The following is a 19,984-nucleotide window of genomic DNA, read 5'->3' as shown; positions in this document are numbered from 1 at the left end:
CCCCCAGCCCAGGGCTCTGACCCCCTCCAGCTCCGTTGGGTCATGGGCATCAACAATTTTCTTCAACTGGGTCACCAGAAAAAATGTTTGAAAACCACTGGTCTAGAGGACCAATTTTGTCAGCCCTGTATCACTATCCATTGGAATTTCATCCCAACATGGGAGCAAAAGGACAAAAGAGAAGACAAAAGGCTGTACCTTCAAAATGGAATTTGCAGTTTGGTAAAAATATATCAGAGTTCATAATCTGAGACAGAATTCATAAATTGTACACACAGATTCCTCAATGGTCACACAGGGTCAGGAAGGAATTTTCATCCAGGCCAGATCGGCAGAAACCATGGGGGAGCTTTTGCTTTCTTCTGGAGCATGGATTGCCTGGACATATCTCACCTAACCAATTCTCTGCCATTCCAGGGTACCTTTGCACTGATGACACCTCAATCTCTCCTGTTGTCTGCCTGTGGTACACAACAGTCTCTTTAGGACTGAAATGCTTCAGTATAACTAAAGTCATTGGGCTCAAATTAGTGGTATTGGGGTGAAATGTAATAGCCTATGATATACATGAGGTCACACTAGGTGATCTAATGGTCCCTTCTGGCCTGAAATTCTATAGATGTATAAGTCTGAGTGTTGGTGGATTGGCTCAACACAGCAATGTATTACCTCTCACATTCTTCTCTACTTGAGGGACTGTTCTCCAACCATCATTGTGCATAGAACGGATATAAGAATATGCATGAATTCACATCAACACAAGTTTTCTAAGCTTCATTGTCCGTCAGGTGCTGATATAGTTCTTTAGATAGTCAGAGGAAGGAAAAAAAAGGGAGAAATCTGAGTGACCTTGGAAGAGGGAGCTATGACACAACACTGAATCAATGGCTGACATTTGCAGGGCTCTGATACAGTAAAATCAATATGGTAGATTGGAAAAAATAAGAGTTTTCAAACAAATGGAGGAAAATAACCTTACAATAAGGGCTAGTGTGACATACACATTTTTTTTCATTACTTTAAAAAAAACTTGCACTGGGGGAAAAAATGGGTGCATAACAACATCGTGAGTCACGTTTTGAAACAGAAACTCTTGTCCTCAACATTTGTATTGATTCTCACAGACAATAATACCTTCATCTAAAACATATTTCATACCTTTTTCACTCCATTGATCAGGGGAGTTTTATGAATGTTTCCATCAGCCTGATGAGGTTTTCAGTTACACATGCCCATGTTGCAATTCTGCTGGGGTCCAAAAATATTCAGCCAGTGTATGCCAAAGAGAAAGAATCCAGATTTCTCTCAGGGTAATTTAGCTGCCTTATTACTGCCATAATGTCCAGAACATTTTAAAATAGATTTAGCAACACCAAAATCAGCTGTATATTTATATCTGCAAAATGTATGTATGTATATATTTACTATACTAAAATGGGAGAGACAAAAATTTTCTAAGATATATTGTATGTTGGGTTTGTGGCAAATCATTGCTAGAATAATAGCAGGGGAGATCTTAAAACTAACAATTTTTATTCTAGCCTGATGTCATTATACTCCAGTTTGGGTTGGTAGATATAGGGTAACTATATAATAAATTTGACTTTACATTAGCAGAGTATAGAGATCATATTGCACACAAGTCAGGATACACAAAGTAAACTACAGCATTCATGAAAACGGAGATTATGTTGAACCTGGATCAAATTATCAAGAATCTACATTTTAAATAAACAGGTGCCAAAGGATCTCTGGCTAGGTGTTTAGTAAAAATCCTATCTAAAGTTTTTTTTAACATCACTTGTGAGAATTTAGCGGTGCTGACAGATACCACATTAACATCCCTGTAGCCTGAAACCCTCTATGTCTCCACTATACAGATATAGCAAGAGCAACAGCAGTGTAAGCTTCCCCACTCAACCCTACCAATGAATCTAATTCCTGGCTTTTGAGGGACCACTTCAAGGGGTAAGAAGATAATTCAGTCTCCATGACCTGGACTCTTTTGTACGGCTGCCAGTGAGGTCCAGTGCCATGTCAATTTGAGCTAACTGGTGCTGTCTTTACTTCTCAGGAAAATGGCCCAAGACCAACAACTCATTTCACACAGACCACTTAAGATCCAGGAGATGGCAACAATTTTGTCACTACCAAATCCTGCCTAGATTAAACAGGCAATGTAAAAGTTAGAGGCTCTATGTTCCATTATAAACCACATCAATCATCCTTATGAAAGTAACTGTTAAATTAACAGGTATTGTAACAAATCAAACAAACCCTTCTGATAAGCTCAAAATCCATAGTAGCTCCATGTGAGTGACAGGAGGGGAAAAAAAAGCCTTTATCTGTCCCTGTGGTTCCACAACTCTACAGAGATCTGGTCTTTGCCTATCCACTAGCTGTGCAGCATATTGCACTGCAATACCAATGCTGTTCTTTTGTGAGCAGGCATTAGGAGTTCATTCATGCTAAGGGTATTCCGAGTGCATTCATTCCTCTCTCCCTTGAAGAGGGACTTGAAGAGATAGATCTTGAAGAGGCACTTGAAGAGATAGATCTCCACTGTACAGACAGTTTAACCAGCCTAATTATCCATGACCGCATGGACATTTTTAAACTTGGCTTTGTTACGCACTGCAATACTATTAGAGCTGACTGGAGAATGACAATTCTGCTTTGCAGCAACTTTCAAGGTTGTTTTTGTTCCACATTGGAATAAAAACAAAACCTTTCCAACATTTTCATGAAAACAAAATTGTGTCAATATGTCCATTCTCAGACTGAAATCTGAGTTTTTCAATTCATGGGTATGTCACATGTATCCCTGTCCATCCCCTGGTGATTAGAAAAGCTCAGACTCAACTCCTCGCTCCTCTGTCAGATACAGAGCAGAATTTTTCATCCCAGTTCTCTCTGAATTTGGTAGTGCAGGGATCCGAACCTAACCACTCTATCCCTCCCCCTCTCACTTTCTTGAGAAATTTTGTTGAAAGTGATACAGCTTCAAGGAAACAGCATGTTTCGGCAAAATTTCATTTAATCCAAAGTGAATCAACCAGCTCTAAATACTATTTATATAGCATCACAGAGTCTTCCAGCCAAATAGTAGTTTTAAAGGAATTGATTAATAGAAAGTTTTAGCTTACTACAAATCTGTTTTGCAGTAGGTACAGACTAAGCTTAATGTTACTTTTAACTCCATTGTACAGCAGTAAAAATAGTGTATGTTGTGAGACATTTTGTGTTCCAGCCTCTTAAGTTTGTCAATTTTAACAGGGTCCATCACTTGTATGATTAATAAGCAGTAGCTAAGTCATCTCACTTTGACGGAAATGAGCCTCTTAAATTGCACACACAAATTCTGCAAGCGCACCCATTTGTGACATTGCCAGTGAGTTATCAAATATCTCTCTTTCTATTTTTGAGCCAACTCCTATCCTTTAATGGGAATATGAATTAAGTTTTTGAATTTGTGGATGCTTCTCACAGTCTTATACAGCAGTCTCACTTCTTCCATGCTATAATGATTTCTTTAAAAAATTATCAGCAGAAAAGGTATTGATATATCCTAATTTTAAATGGTTATTTTTTCTCCTTTAAATCCTTCCATGTTTTGAATATAGCACTGGGGTATAATAATATGTGAATAAGTAATGCAAGATAAAAAAGTGGATTTAAATAAAATATTCCTTATTACCATTCTTAATTCTTATCTATTGTTGAGACGACAGCCATCTGGAGTATTATAGCAAGGTGGGTATTAAGGAAGAATCTACACAGAATACAATGTAATTCAAAACCAAAGAACAATTACATTAAATGAGGTCTTAAGAATAGGGACGAGGCTTTACTATCAAAGAGGAATGTAATTTTGATGATTTATCTTATTTTATTCTGCATTTTGCTGGAATCATGGCTGGTTATCTGAAGTTGACAAATAAGGTTCTAGAATGACGTTTCTTTTGAAGTTCTGTTTCATGAGTCCCCCTTGTAATCTGCTAATAATTTTTTTGTCTGTAACTCTGTATGTATATTGCTACAACATTGCCCTCTTGTGTCAAAAGGATGCAAAAGAGATCTTGCTTTTCCTCTGAAAGTCTATCATTACTTTAATTACAGATTAATTACAGCCTTTCATCAAGCTCAGAAGGAACATTTATAGAGAGCATAAAGGCTCTGATGTGGAAGATACACAATTAAAAAAAACTCTCTTCTTCAAATGTAAAATTTGCTGTTTCAACCCTAATGAACATGGAGATTGTCTGTGACATATAAACCCACCATTAATGCATTGCTCTTCTGTACTGAAATACTGACCCATTAGTGCCCCAAAATTAAAATTCAAGTGGAAAAGAAGTTATCTTTTGTTGTTGTTCTTGAAAGCATGGCCTATGAAAACATTGTTTTCTAGAATGTGATTGCAAACAAAATATATTTGATGGGCCAATTATGTGATATGAAGTTCTCTTTCTAAGGTGTTTGCACTTTTTGGAAAAAAATCACATTCTCCCCTGGGTCAAATTCAGAAGCAGAGTAAATTGTGACATATGAACTCTATGTTGGGTCTAAGAGTACAAAACATAACTTGCACGCATATGGCTTTCAAAGATTATTCAAGGAAGCTTGTAACCTGAAAAGCAACTAACAGGGGGGTGCAAATTATAATGGGGAGGCCTGCTTTATATTTACATCCTTCAGTTAGCTCCTTTTCCTGCAGCAACTTAACTTCCATTCTTTTAGTGTGTATGTTATATGTATTTTAAACATCCAAAGCAAGATCCTGGTCTCCCACAAAGCTGCTGTGTGCAGCATCAGCAACACAAAAAACGCGTTAAAGCTGTCCTAGCAGAGTAGCTGGGGCTTCCCTTGCTATGCGGATATCCCTGTCTTGCATAGCGTCATCTATGCCAATTCTATATCATCACCTGCCAAGAGCAGGAGAGGGCTTGGTCGTTGTGCTGTCTTGACCATGGATGGCCCCCGGGGTGCCATTTCAATTGGGAATAGTTTAGAACACTACTGAGGCTGCTCTAAATTACACTATGGGTTGGGCCAGCCCAAGGGGATGTGAGCAGGGCAAAGGTGGTGTAAAGCCATCTTTGATGCTCCCTGCCATCCACTGGCATAGATGAGGATCTAGGCCCCACTGTATGCCAAACCAGTGCAAGTTATACTACTTTACCCCTTGCAGCAAATCATACCTGTTTTCTGACCAATTTACATCCAAAGTGTTCTATCACAGCAGAATATGGCCCAGATATTTCCATGGGTGTTGCATCTGCTTACAACAAATCTGAATTTTGCTCACTATGACGGTTTAGGCAACACCTATGGGTAGAGCAGGTATCTGTGGTATATTCCTATCTAATAAAATTGATGGCAGAAGTAAGCTCTACTTAAAAATACACCTTATCAAGACTAACAGAAAGACTGTGATTCCACAGAGGCAGATTTTTATCTCAAGGCAGGAAGATGCTAACTGAAAGCATGCTGTCACTGTCACAGTTTGTTATTATGGTAACAACCAATAATAAAGGTAACATCTAAGAAAAGTACTATTTACAGTAGCAGTGTGACTCTCAGAATTAATGTAGCTTTTGTTCCAGAGTCACACTGCTACTGTAAATAGTACTTTTCTTAGATGTTACCTGAGCTAGTGAACTTTGAGTGTTAGACAGTCAGATAAAATTTGCCTGCCCAACACCCCTTTGCAGAGCTATTCTTGGACTGCAACACATCTATTAATGTTATTTTTGTCTACTTCATAATGTAAGAAGCTCATAATACTAAAACTCAGAGCAATGCCAGCTGGCTACCCCACAGATTCAGGCAGAACTCTTATCTAAACAATCATTTTAGGTGGGTTGTTTCTAGAAATCTCTCTACTCATCTTATAAAATTACATCTAACAATATCCCAAAATATCTCAAGGGCATATAAATGTGTCATGAGAACTACAGTTCTGTATCCAAATACAAATAGACAAGAAACTGTAGAGAAAGGATGAGATTGTCATTCCTAAGCCAAATCATCTTGGGGGACTCTGCAATTTAACACAGTGGCAGTATTCCGCAGTGCTCCCCACTCTCCACCAAAGGAGTGAAATACATAGTCATAAGTCAATACGCTCCTTCTCTGATGCAGCATGGAGATAGCAGATGGACAGAATTTACATGGAAAAACTGCCCTGGAAACTCCTGTTGAATGGAATGTGTATTATCCCGTATCCCACATACCTAGAAGTGGGCCATCCTCACCCAGCTTTGAGTATCAGGAGGACCACATTCAAAAAGGTAGATGGTGAGATAAAAAGTGGAAAGGAGTCAGGACACAGATATTTTGGGTTGGCAGAATTCTATTTTTACTTTTTCATAATTTCAACTGATAATATCCACGTTTATCTTTAAGCATTTAAAAACTTTTATCTATGGTTGCAGGAAACTGTAGGATGTGTCAGACAATTGGGGGAGGGGGTTTAAATAATTATTTATTGACAGAAAATATTGAAATTCAAAAAAGTTGCAGCTTTATAACTGTTAAAACAAAAATTGTGAACATCATCTGTCAAAATATACAGAGTAAATACCTTTAAATCAAACTCTAACAAGTTCTCAAGCAGCATTTTCTTTCTTTGCCTGTCTGTACATTTTGATCATTGTCTGTGGAAATATTTTTTCATCAGTCTGTCTGTGTATGGTGTATAGACATTTACCAATAAAAATCTAATCCTTCCAAGTCTACAGACAATTGTACATGGTATATACCCATCTGAAAGCAGCATAAAACTGACAAATGGCATACAAAGTTAACACTGGCAACTCATCATTAACTGGGCAGACCACGTGGTACAATGTGAAATGAGCACTCACAGTGGCTCCAGTGAATCAATGGGTACATCTAATTTGAAAAGGCAAAGAACCTAGCAATGATAAACACTATTAATGGGCATGCAGGATCCCTCCCTTGCACATGTCTGCAAACAGAAAGTTAGGGCATGCATCTCTGTATTCAGAGGCACTCTACACTTTTGCCCTTTTACTAATTGACCTCTTTTCCCTTTGACAACTTAAGATACATTATTGCTGGGGGACAAGATACTGTACAACAACCTCTTCCATTATCTTTAATACCAAGAGAAGGGTAGGATATGGCTTATAGAAAATAAAAAGGGTGGAAAAACCACCTGTCTATCATCTAGCCTGTTCCCTTACATACTGGATATAAGTTGGATACAGGAAAAGGCATAATCCAAAATTGTTGGCAGTTTTCAGTTCAAACTGGCCTTTTGAGGAAAGGAAATTGAAAGGGTCTTCATCAGCACTAGATAAACATCTAATTACTAAGTCCATGAAGTCAGAGCATGCAACTGGAAAGAGGAACTGTCTGAATCTGAACAATGATGTGTATGGATTTCTACGAGAAGCAAGTCTGTTCTGATATAAAAGGAACATAAAAAGAAAAGGAGTACTTGTGGCACCTTAGAGACTAACAAATTTATTAGAGCATAAGCTTTCGTGAGCTACAGCTCACTTCATCGGATGCATTAGTTAAGGAACATAGTGTTGTTAATCATGTTTGAAAACCTCAATTGTACAGGGTTTTATATAGACAAAAACTGGAATAATTAAACTGGAAAATGAAGTTAAGAACAAAAAACTGACCATGAGGCCTCCTTTAGGATTTATCTGTAAAGGAGGAAGCTTACAGTAAGTGGAGAGCAAACTAGAAAACAATGCAATATGTGAAGTAAAGTAATGGGAGTAGGTACGCAAAAAAGAATAAGAGAAAGATGCAGGCAAGAAGAATAAGGAAAATAAAATGGGTGTTGAACAAAGAGAAGGTATTAAAAAAAGGTAAATAAAAGAACATGTTTGGACAGGACCTAGAATGGTCACGGTGTGAAGTGGAAATAAAAACGTAACTGTGGTGAGAAGAGCTATTAATAACAGGTAAGGAAAAAACCAGAAGGATTTAAACAGTTTAAATCAGGTTTTAACAGGTTTAAATCTCTGAGGTCCTAAAGAAGGATGAACATTTAATAAAGATGTAGATAATGAGTATTAAACTACAGTCCATACAAGATACTGTATGCTTGAAAATTGGCTATAAAGTAAACATAGGGCTGTTGAGGAAGACAGACTTCAGTGGTTCAATAAAAACTCTTAAAACAAATTTCAAAACCCAAGAGGGTATTAAAAAGAGATCTAGGTTTTCTTAGCTCTTAATATTCTTGTAGAAGGTATTACTTGATGAATGGTATCCTACTTAGGGGGACTCTATAGAGGCAGAAATAGCTAATAAATGTACCCTGATTGTTCTCAGCTGCAGTTTGGCATTTTAGAGCTATGATAAAGTATTTTAATATGGGAAGAGATCCTTGAATTTTGGTGCTTTATTCTGCAAAATTATGAAAATGTATTCTCTTTGGACCAGCAAATATTGTTTTTCAAGGTCAGGCAGGCAACTTGTAAAATACTATATAAACTAGAGTGCTCTGTGTTTTCCCACAGTCTCATTTCCCTATCCAATCCATTTGTGTGCTACATAAGTAATCTTGGCAGGGGTCACCATGACAGACAAAATGCCAGAAGCATAAGAATGAGATAACACACCTACATACTGTGCCTTTCAGGAATTAACGTGTAGGGGACAATTTCCTGGTGCAAGTGCTGGAGGAACCAACTAGGGGAAGAACTCTTCTTGACCTCCTGCTCACAAACCGGGAAGAATTAGTAGGGGAAGCAAAAGTGGATGGGAACTGGGAGGCAGTGACCATGAGATGGTTGAGATCAGGATCCTGATACAAGGAAGAAAGGAGAGCAGCAAAATACGGACCCTGGACTTCAGAAAAGCAGACTTTGACTCCCTCAGGGAACTGATAGGCAGGATCCCCTGGGAGAACAACATGAGGGGGAAAGGAGTCCAGGAGAGCTGGCTGTATTTTAAAGAATCCTTATTGAGGTTACAGGGACAAACCATCCCGATGTGTAGAAAGAATAGTAAATATGGCAGGCGACCAGCCTGGCTTAACAGTGAAATCCTTGCTGATCTTCAACACAAAAAAGCAGCTTACAAGAAGTGGAAGATTGGACAAATGACCAGGGAAGAGTACAAAAATATTGCTCGGGCATACAGGAGTGAAATCAGGAAGGCCAAATCACACTTGGAGTTGCAGCTAGCAAGAGATGTTAAGAGTAATAAGAAGGGTTTCTTCAGGTATGTTAGCAACGAGAAGAAAGTCAAGGAAAGTGTGGGCCCCTTACTGAATGAGGGAGGCAACCTAGTGACAGAGGATGTGGAAAAAGCTAACATACTCAATGCTTCTCTTGCCTCTGTCTTCACGAACAAGGTCAGCTTCCTGACTACTGCACTGGACAGGACAGCATGGGGAGGAGGTGACCAGCACTCTGTGGAGAAAGAAGTGGTTCGGGACTATTTAGAAAAGCTGGACGAGCAAAAATCCATGGGGCCAGATGCGCTGCACCCGAGAGTGCTAAAGGAGTTGGTGGATGTGATTGCAGAACCATTGGCCATTATCTTTGAAAACTCTTGGCGATCGCGGGAGGTCCCGGACGACTGGAAAAAGGTTAATGTAGTGCCCATCTTTAAAAAAGGGAAGGAGGAGGATCCGGGGAACTATAGACCAGTCAGTCACCTCAGTCCCTGGAAAAATCATGGAACAGGTCCTCAAGAAATCAGTTCTGAAGCACTTAGAGGAGAGAAAAGTGATCAGGAACAGACAGCATGGATTCACCAAGGGCAAGTCATGTCTGACTAATCTAATTGCCTTCTCTGATGAAATAACTGGCTCTGTGGATGAGGAGAAAGCAGTGGACGTGTTATTCCTTGACTTTAGCAAAGCTTTTGACAGGGTCTCCCACAGTATTCTTGCCAGCAAGTTAAAGAAGTATGGGCTGGATGAATGGACTATAAGGTGGACAGAAAGCTGGCTAGATTGTCAGGCTCAAAGGGTAGTGTTCAATGGCTCCATGTCTAGTTGGCAGCCGGAATCAAGTGGAGTGCCCCAAGGGTCAGTCTTGGGGCCAGTTTTGTTCAATATCTTCATTAATGATCTGGAAGATGGTGTGGATTGCACCTCCAGCAAGTTTGCAGATGACACTAAACTGGGAGGAGAGGTAGATATGCTGGAGGATAGGGATAGGATACAGAGGGACTGAGACAAATTAGAGGACTGGGCCAAAAGAAATCTGAGGGGGTTCAACAAGGACAAGTGCAGAGTCCTGCACTTAGGACAGAAGAATCCCATGCACCGCTACAGACTAGGGACCAAATGGTTAGGCAGCAGTTCTGCAGAAAAGGACCGAGGGGTTACAGTGGACGAGAAGCTGGATATGAGTCAACAGTGTGCCCTTGTTGCCAAGAAGACCAATGGCATTTTGGGATGTATAAGTAGGGGCATTGCCAGCAGATCAAGGGACGTGATCGTTCCTCTTTCTTCTCTATTCGACATTGGTGAGGCCTCATCTGGAGTACTGTGTCCAGTTTTGGGTCCCATACTACAAGAAGGATATGGAAAAATGTGAAAACATCCAGCGGAGGGCAATAAAAATGATTAGGGGATTGGAACACATGACTTATGAGGAGAGGCTGAAGGAACTGGGATTGTTTAGTCTGTGGAAGAGAAGAATGAGGGGGGATTTGATAGCTGCTTTCAACTACCTAAAGGGGGTTCCAAAGAGGATTGATCTAGACTGTTCTCAGTGGGTGCAGATGACAAAACAAGGAGTAATGGTCTCAAGTTGCAGTGGGGGAGGTTTAGGTTGGATATTAGGAAAAACTTTTTCACTAGGAGGGTGGTGAAGCACTGGAATATGTTATCTAGGGAGGTGGTGGAATCTCCTTCCTTTGAAGTTTTTAAGGTCAGGCCTGACAAAGCCCTGGCTGGGATGATTTAGTTGGGAATTGGTCCTGCTTTGAGCAGGGGATTGGACTAGATGACCTCTTGAGGTCCCTTCCAACCCTGATATTTTAGGATTCTATAAACAAGTTGGAGAAGAGATGGACATAAATAAATCAGCTGGAGGAAGAGAAAGACAGACAGATCTTGGTGAATGGTGTATTGTCCTGAAAAAGGCATGAAATAATGCTCTACGTGATTAGAAGTTCAAATAAGCAGAAATTTAGTGCTTTTCCCCCAGCATGAACTTCTGAATTAAAAAAAAAAAAGTTTCTTCATTTCAGCTGCACTACAAAAATGAATATGCGGAGACAGAAAAAAATGAATAGAGAGCTAGCAGAAATTAAAACAAAGAAAAAAGGAAGGAAAATAGAGAACACTTACTCTAATTCAGGGGAATGATGGGACCAATAAAAATAGAAAATACTAATGTAACCATGTATATTGAAATAGCATTTCGTTCAGAAGGATCCCAAACTGTTTTAGAAAATTTACCAACATAGAAATCACTTCTGTTATTGAAACTCAGCCACTACTAAACTGAAAACACAACTACTGTTCATAGATTCACAGATTGTAAAGCCAGAAGGGACCACTATGACTGTTCAATCTGACTCCTGTATAACGCCGGCCATAGCACTTTCCTAATTTAATTTCTGTTTGAATGCGGCTATATTATTTAGAAAAACATCCAATCCTGAATTTAAAATTTCCAGTGATGGAGAATCTACCACCTCCTTTGATTCTTAGACTGCAAGCTCCTTGGGGCAGGGACATTGTGGTCCTGGTTCATGACTAGGGTGCCTAGACACCGTGGTAATACAAATAAATAATGATAATAATTAACAATTAGTCATACCAATGTTTAATTACCCTCACTTAAAAAACTGCGCCTTATTTCTAGTCTAAATTTGTTTATTTTCAACTTCCAGCCATTGGATCTTGTTGCATCTTTGTCTGCTAGACTGGGAGAGATCTCTATTATCAAATTTCTGTTCCCCATATGGGTACTTATATACTATGATTAGTCACCCTTTAACCTTCTCTTTGACTAACAAATTAGAGTGAGATCCTTGAGCTTTTCACGAAAAGGCGTATTTGTCAATGCTTTAAACCTTCTCATGGCTCTTCTCTGAACCATCTGACTTTTTGAAATGCTTCTGGTATTGTGGACACCAGAACTAGACATAGTATTCCAGTAATGTTGAATGGCAAACAACAATACTCTGCAAAAGTTAAAACAGAAAGTGATGAACAATATATTCAATTGACATTGCAGGGGACATTTCAGAAATTATTCAGAAATTTCAATTGAAAGCAAGTGCAAAATTAGAGGCTGAGTAGATGCCCATTTAAAAATGTGATCCTTTGAGCATATCCTCCTCAGCACAGAATCCTAGGACTGGAAGGGACCTCGAGAGGTCATCTAGTTCAGTCCTTTGCACTCACAGCAGCACTAATTATCTAGACCATTCCTGACAGCTGTTTGTACAACCTGCTCTTACAAATCTTCAATGATGGAGATTCCACAGCTTACTAGGCAATTTATTCCAGTGCTTAACTACCCTGACAGTTAGGAAGTTTTTCCTAATGTCCAACCTAAACCTCCTTTTCTGAAATTTAAGCCCATTGCTTCTTGTCCTATCCCCAGAGGTTAAAAAGAACAATTCTTCGCCCTCCTTAAGCATCCCTATGTTTAATTTATATCTCTTCTTCCAGATTTCAGCTTTTCAGTAGTTCATTTAATCATCAACAGCATTGAGTGGTGAGGGCTACACACATTTACTGTGAGAAGATGAGGAGTATTTGTGGCACCTTAGAAACTAACAAATGTATTTGAGCGTAAGCTTTTTGTAGCTGTAGCTCATGAAAGCTTATGCTCAAATAAATTTGTTAGTCTCTAAGGTGCCACAAGTACTCCTTTTCTTTTTTGCGAATACAGACTAACATGGCTGCTACTCTGAAACCTGTTATTATGTGAGAAGATGGAAAAGCTTATACTTCTACATTTATGGGAGCTACATGCAAAGAATCCAGAATTGCAAATAAACTGACATCTTGAAGTTTTTCTTCCGCTAAAAGCCATCTAGGACATTCAAAAAGATATAGAACAGCAGGAAAGGTGACAAAAATTAATGACTTTGTTTTAACCAGAAAGCCCTGAAGAGAGCAATCTTCCAGTTACTGTATGCCTTTTTTACTTCTGTTTGACAGCTTGCTGTATTGAGTTTTATCAGGAGTGGGACTGCAGGGGACACAGATGATTTAAATTCTGTCTGTGTCCGTTAGAATTAACATAATGAAAGATCTTTACTACACTAGTTCTATCTTTAGAGGGAATATTAGGGAAAATATTTATTCACTTAGAGCATAAACTGTTTGTTTCAGGACAAAAATGAGAAAAATAACTGATTAGCCAAAAGCACAGCAACCTTACAAGTCCATTACTCAGTTTTATTTATTTTAAATTATCTGTTCTCATTCTATCACTACTACCAATCTGATCAATGCAAATATCCCACATATCTATTTATTCAAGTCCAGCATTTCCCCCACTCTCCCTCCCTCCTCAGTTAGGGGGTATGTTTCTGAATTTATGAACAAACATGAGTCATGCACATTAAACGCATTTCAATATTGTAAGTCTTTTTAAACAAACAACACTCTGTACTTATTATCTATAGATTATTCCTTACAGATCCACTTTCATAAGTTCTGATAGACAACTGTTGTGAGGGGAGGATATAGACACTTTAATGACAATCCAGATTGTCTCCACTCAAAAGTAGACTCACGAGGCTCATGCTGTGAAGAGTTTTCAATTTATTTCAATGACAAAATTACTCAGCTACATAGACCTGATTTTCACCCTTCATGGATCAATAAACCATACCTCAAAAAGGATATGGGAAACCAGCATGAAATCTCCTTGGACTAATGGCCAATTTTGTCCATCAAGGCTCTGGAAAGCTTCAGACTAAAACCTGAAAATAGGATCCATGTTTTTTCTGGTTGATAAAACAGAGCAGAGAGAGACTATACCCATTACTTATGGCAACTGACAATGCCTCCTGTTAGGAAGATCAAGTGTCAGCAATTATTAGGTCCCTGCTCCATAAACCTTTTTAGAAAATCCTAACCTCTATTTGCCAGAAGCTGGGGATGGGAGACAGGGGATGGACCACTTAATTACCTGTTCTGTTCATTCCTTCTGAAGCACCTAGCATTGGCCACTGTCAGAAGACAGGATACTGGGCTATATGGACTTTTGGTCTGACCCAGTATGATTGGTCTTATGGTCTTATCATCAAATGCTTGTTTTGGAGGGGAACAGGATTGTGAAGATTGTAGCAAAGTAATTCTAGCAATATCTAGAGCCCTTAGATTTCCTTGGCTCCAGGACTGCAGTGCTCTCATTCGTTGATTATTTCTTTCTTGTAATGGATGAAAATTGATTATTCATGATAAATTGTTTTAGCTCTATCAGCTGCTTTACATACCCTTGATCACAAAAGTATTGACACACATTTAGACCCTGGGAGGGACAGACAGAACTGAGTGCCTCCAATGTTCCTTCCTAGGGAGGGCCCAATGGATAGTAATAGACAATAGCTTGTTTGCCAGGAGTACACTCTGATGTGGAGTGACAAATGGTTCTCTTCTGTCACCATTCCTATTCAATCATTTACAAGGACACTGGGGAAGACACTGAATGTGTCTGAGTGTAATGACATCAATAAGATGAGAATACTCAGTTCTATATCTCTAGTTTGTCAGCTCCAAGAAGTACAGTTGATCAGTTTTCCCCATATCTAATGGGGATTGTGTTTGAATGAGATCTAGCTAGCTGATGCTCAGTTTAGCAACATGAGAAGATTGTAGAAAATCAAAGAAAAATAGCATCAGTAATATCTGCTTCTTTGATTGGTACTGCCTAGCTTTTGTTACATATGATCACACTTTGAGGGTTTTGCTGGATCTTCAGTCACTCCTGGAAGAGTGGGTTGAGCAGGGAAAGCCTTACTGAGGGTGTGATTTACAGCTGACAGTGGGTCACCTGAATTAATTTTGTGTGTGTTTTTATGGTAATTGTGGAGGCTCCTACAGTTCACAACAGGTGCCTTATATATACTGTATCAAAAATAATAAAGTGACAGATGAATTGGTTAGTTCATGAGGGAAGTGTGTCAAATACTTGACAAGATGTTAATATTTATTACCTATTTTTCCTAAAATTGTGGTACTTAGGAGTGAAGACATTTTGCCATATTTTCCCAAATATTCAAATAGGTATTGAATGCTCCCAGGAGTCCAACTAAATGAAAGGCATATAGCACAGAAATTAAAAACTCTGGAAGCAAAAAACCTGCAAGATTTCAACTTCCAAGGGTAAATTCTCAAAAGCAGGTGCCTACGTTGCACCCACAAAATTAGAGCAAGCACTCAAGTACATAATCTCATATATGGGCACCTAGCATGCATATGTGAATGTAAACTGGTATCACTAGCTGCATAAACAAATGGTTATCCCATTTTCACAGGCAACAGATACTTGGGGAAATTCTGCCGGTGCAGATGTAATCAGGGAAATATAGGTATAAATCTTTGAATACGTGATATATAATGTAGTACACATCACCCAGCCTGGTTAGTGGTGGTATTCAGTATATATTGTTACAAATTGAGGAAATGTCACTATAAGACTTTAATTTTACCATTAAAAATCAAGGTCACCTTTAAAAATCAAGAACTGTTTTTAAGCATTCAGTTGTGTTCATTATCTAGTTTACTTATAGGACAATTAAATTTACAGGACATTAGCCAACTAATAATGGGTAGGGAAGAGGTTAGTCGAAAGACAGCTGATACTAACTCAAAAAAAATCCACCTCTAATTATATATTTTCTCTTTCCCCCACACCCTTTGCCCATTGCTTGAGATCTTAGATTGTAAGCTCCTTCGGGCAGGGACTGTGTCTTTCCATAAATGGAGACACTGCATAGTACCATGACGTTACTTCCATAATATAAACAAAAAATAATAGTAACAATGTTTGAATATAGCAGAGTATGATACATCTGAGATTTGGAAATGAGAAATCATTACATTTTCTTTAGGTCAATCCTGTTTTTTGCAACAACAAGAATAAATGCCAGAGCCAATCATAGTTTTGTCTGGAAATTCTACATTGTTAATTCCCTGAACTAAAAAAAACACAAATGGCATCTTCTAGCTACAGAAAAACACTGACTCTCTCAATGTAATTTTTATTTTAGGACAAGGACTCTAAACTCAATGAAATAAAGATAATTCAAATAACTTAAAATTTAGCCTGAATAAAAACTGCAAGAGAGGATCTTCTTGTTTAGTAACAAAAGATTGCTGACTATGCAATGAAAGGGTTTTTCTAGTTAAAAATAATCTGTGACCCAGTTCTGCCCCTTTTTGTAGGGGTGGAACTTCTAGCAAAGTGAATGGAAGTCGCACCCATGTAACTGAGGGCAGAAATGGGCCCTGGTCCCTGGGAGCCTTAAAATAACAAAACAATTCAGTGGGTGAAATCCTGACCCTGGGGGGCCAGGATTTCGTTCAGTATTTGTATGTTCACAACTCAAGCAAATGAAGCACCTGATACTGAGGGACGCAGGATACCTGCAACTCCCACTAACTTTTATGGGAGTTGGGCGTTCTCAGCACCTTTAGGAATCAAACCTATACTTCTTAAAGTGGCTGATTTTGTTATGCCCTTCATTTGGGATGTGGCACAGGAAATTTCACATGTGCAGGTTTTAAAATTTAAGTAAGAAAAATTCCATCATAAAAAGGATTTCATATTGCTTTCATGCCACTAGATGCAGGTTTTTTTGGTTTTACAGTATTACATCTCATTCCACCCTGTCATTTTTAACTTCATGCTGCACATTATTAATCATATTTCAATACACTCTGCTAGATAAAAGTATAAGAGTATATAAAGATTATAGTCCAAATTATGCAGTGTGTATTCCGCTTGATAATTCCAACAGGTAAATGAACTGTTTAATCTTATGCAGCTTGGCAAATATTGCCTCTGTTTATCTTTACCCAAGCCTTCAATGTGCACATCAAACCACATACATTTGCTACAGATATGACGACTGAATCCTCTTTCACTTACCAACATTTTAAGTTTTATGTTCCACTATTTCTATGTATTTTTTTTAAATCAGGATTTAAACAGATGAAAGAACAGACCAAAACCACACATTTTCTGATATCCAATTAAATCAAGATAACTCCCCCATTCCCATAAAATTGGTTTCTGAGATTCAGGTCTACCAGTAAAGACTTGACAGGTAATCATAAATAATAATAATCACTTCTATAGTACGTTCCATCCAAGTATCTCAAGCTTTTTGTGATTATTTGTGATCTGGGCCCTGATTTTTGCCATGCAATCTGCTAGCACAGACTCCTGTGCTTGAGCAGAATCCTGCGGCTATAAGCCTCACAACACTCCAATGAGCAGGCAAATATTATCTCCATTTTACAGATAGGTTAAGTGACTTGACCAAACTCTCACAGTAATACAGTCAGAGAGTTGTGAATAGAAATAAAGCATAAGAATCCCAAAGCCATGTCTTACACTACGAGCACTAGAGCAGTGCAGCTACAGCTGTAGCCATGTCACTGTAGCACAGTAGTATAGATGCTTCCTACAGCGATGGATGAGTTTTTTCTGTTGCTGTAGGTAATCCAGGTCTCCGAGAGGCAGTAGCCAGATCAACAGCGGAATTCTTCCATCCATCTACCATGGAGTTACTTTAGAATTGTTCACACCTCTAAGAACTGTATCTATCTAAACTATCTTTTAAGTGTAGATCAGACCCAAGTACTAGTTCCCTGCTCCAGCCATTAGACACCATTCCCTCATCTTCCAAACTTGTACTTCAGTTTATACAACAAAAGAAAGAAAAACAAACAAAGAAAGAATCAACCTTTTGGTTTCAATTAAAAAATTAGGCTTCTGTTAAGTTCATAGCCATCAATCAGGACTTGACGAAATACAAAGAACAATAACTTGATAAAGGCCAAGAAAATAGTCGGTAAGAACAACAAGAAAGGGAATTTTCACTATGGCACAATCTAACATATATGTAATGCTTTTATTTTAAAACATCAATAATTAACAAACAGCAAGCTTCCTTAAACTTGTACTCCCTGGATTTCATATATTTGTGTAATAACCTTAAAATTCTATTAAAAATATTTTTATTTAAGAAAGATCAAGCTACTCTATGTGAAAGGCAATGAAAAATAAAATTATTATATTTCATAAAAAGAGTGACATGAAAAAGTACTGCTCCTGTATTACAATTATACAGGAACAGCATCCCAAGGGTTTCTTGTGCTTAGATTTTCATACTCCCAGCTGCTGATTCAGACTATTGTCAGTCAATATCAAAGCAGAAATGAAATTTCATGTCCCAGAAAATGATCAGATTTTTCACTCACTCACTGAGCAAATTTGCCACTGGTGTAAGTGTACTCAACTCTATTGACTTCCATAGAATTCCACACTCTTATGATAGTGCAGCATTTGTCCCATATATTGTCACTTGAAAACATTAACAAACTTTATGGATGAATATTACTGGGGGGAAAATTCACTAATAGGCCAAGATATTGTACCATAAGCTAAATTCTAAAAATATATTTATTAACACAACAGTACAATTCAAGCAGTATTAGCAGACATTATGTAAGATTCATAGAAACAAAGTCACAGGCAAGGCCCCAAGTATTATTATTATTATCATTTGTATTTCTGTAGCATCTACGAGCCTCAGTCATGAACTAGAACCTCATTGTGCTAGGTGCTGAACCAACACAGAACAAAAAGACAATACCTGCCCCAAAGAGCGTATTCCACATTTCTGCTGCTGCAGAATTTGCCTTAGAATCTAACTCTATAACAGAATAGTACAGCAGCACCCACATTTCCATTTAAACAAACAAAAAATAAGTGTCATGATCAGAGCTAGGGCTAGGGCTGTCATCCCTAGGGGCTGTAGCAGAAATTGGAGTCAGGAGTCAAACCAAGGGGTAGAGCTGGAATCAGAGTCAGAGAGTCAAGCAAAGGGTCGGAGCCAGAGTCAGGGATCAGGAACAAGGCAGGAGAGCAGGGACCAGGACTCTGGAAAAAAAGGCCAGGTTCTGATGTAGTAGCCAGCAAGGAATTCACCCAGTTGCACAGATGACTTCCTATGCTTCCTTCTGGCCTAAGTAGCACAGCCAGACCAATCAGTGGGACCGGGCACTCTTCCAATCAGGACACCTGTTGGAGGTGCCTCTGGTGGGGCCAGGGTTCCATTAGCCACTCGTCCACAAGTTACTATCTAGCTGCCAGATGGCAGCCAGGATGTGACGGTTGCCTACAGACCTACAGATCTGGGTTCAAGACTTGTGGGTCCTCTCAAAAGATTTCTAGCCCTTATAGTTATGAATAAAACTTTCAAAATATGAACTGAATGCAAACCAATGCAGTGTTTGAACTGCCTAATTAGACAAACTGAATGAGGACAACTCCCCAACATTCCAGTCATCTCCACTCAGTCCTCAAAGGAAAGGGAATGAGGCAAAGCATACTCAAAAGCCCTTGACACTTTCTTGGGTGCCATAAGTGCCAACTGACCTCCCCTGCTACAAAACCTCCACTCTTTCATTTGACAAATTCACAAATGTAATTATGCAGTCAATCAAAAATCAGTAGCACAGTGACAAATAAATGTTTGATGCAGAATAAAATTAATTGATATTTATATAAAAACAAACAAAAAATGTTTGTTACAATGTGTACAATCTGTACCGATTGTATCATTCATTTTCATATTTAATTCAACAAAACTTCTGTTTCTGAATACACCAAGTGCTGCCTTCAAATTTTCAACCTGCCAAAAATTCAGAATCAGAGTGGCATAGAACAGAAGTCCTCATATATATGCTCAACGAAATGCATGGAGAAAATATCCATGTGGAAGTACAAAGCTATCCAATGAACCACAAAACCAATCTACTGTGAGTGTC

At 38.6% G+C, this 19,984-nt stretch overlaps 1 protein-coding gene across 1 annotated transcript in view; it reads right to left on the bottom strand.

Moving 5' to 3' along the window:
* The window catches only part of DISC1 (DISC1 scaffold protein), a 379,838-nt gene that overhangs the window by 145,032 nt on the left and 214,822 nt on the right, over positions 1–19,984 (bottom strand). The window lies entirely within an intron of this gene.

The sequence above is a fragment of the Dermochelys coriacea genome, chromosome 3 (assembly GCF_009764565.3).
Source record: "Dermochelys coriacea isolate rDerCor1 chromosome 3, rDerCor1.pri.v4, whole genome shotgun sequence".
Taxonomy (NCBI): Eukaryota; Metazoa; Chordata; order Testudines; family Dermochelyidae; genus Dermochelys; species Dermochelys coriacea.
The sequence above is the reverse complement of the archived record's forward strand: the minus strand, read 5'-3'. Positions and strand labels throughout refer to the sequence as shown.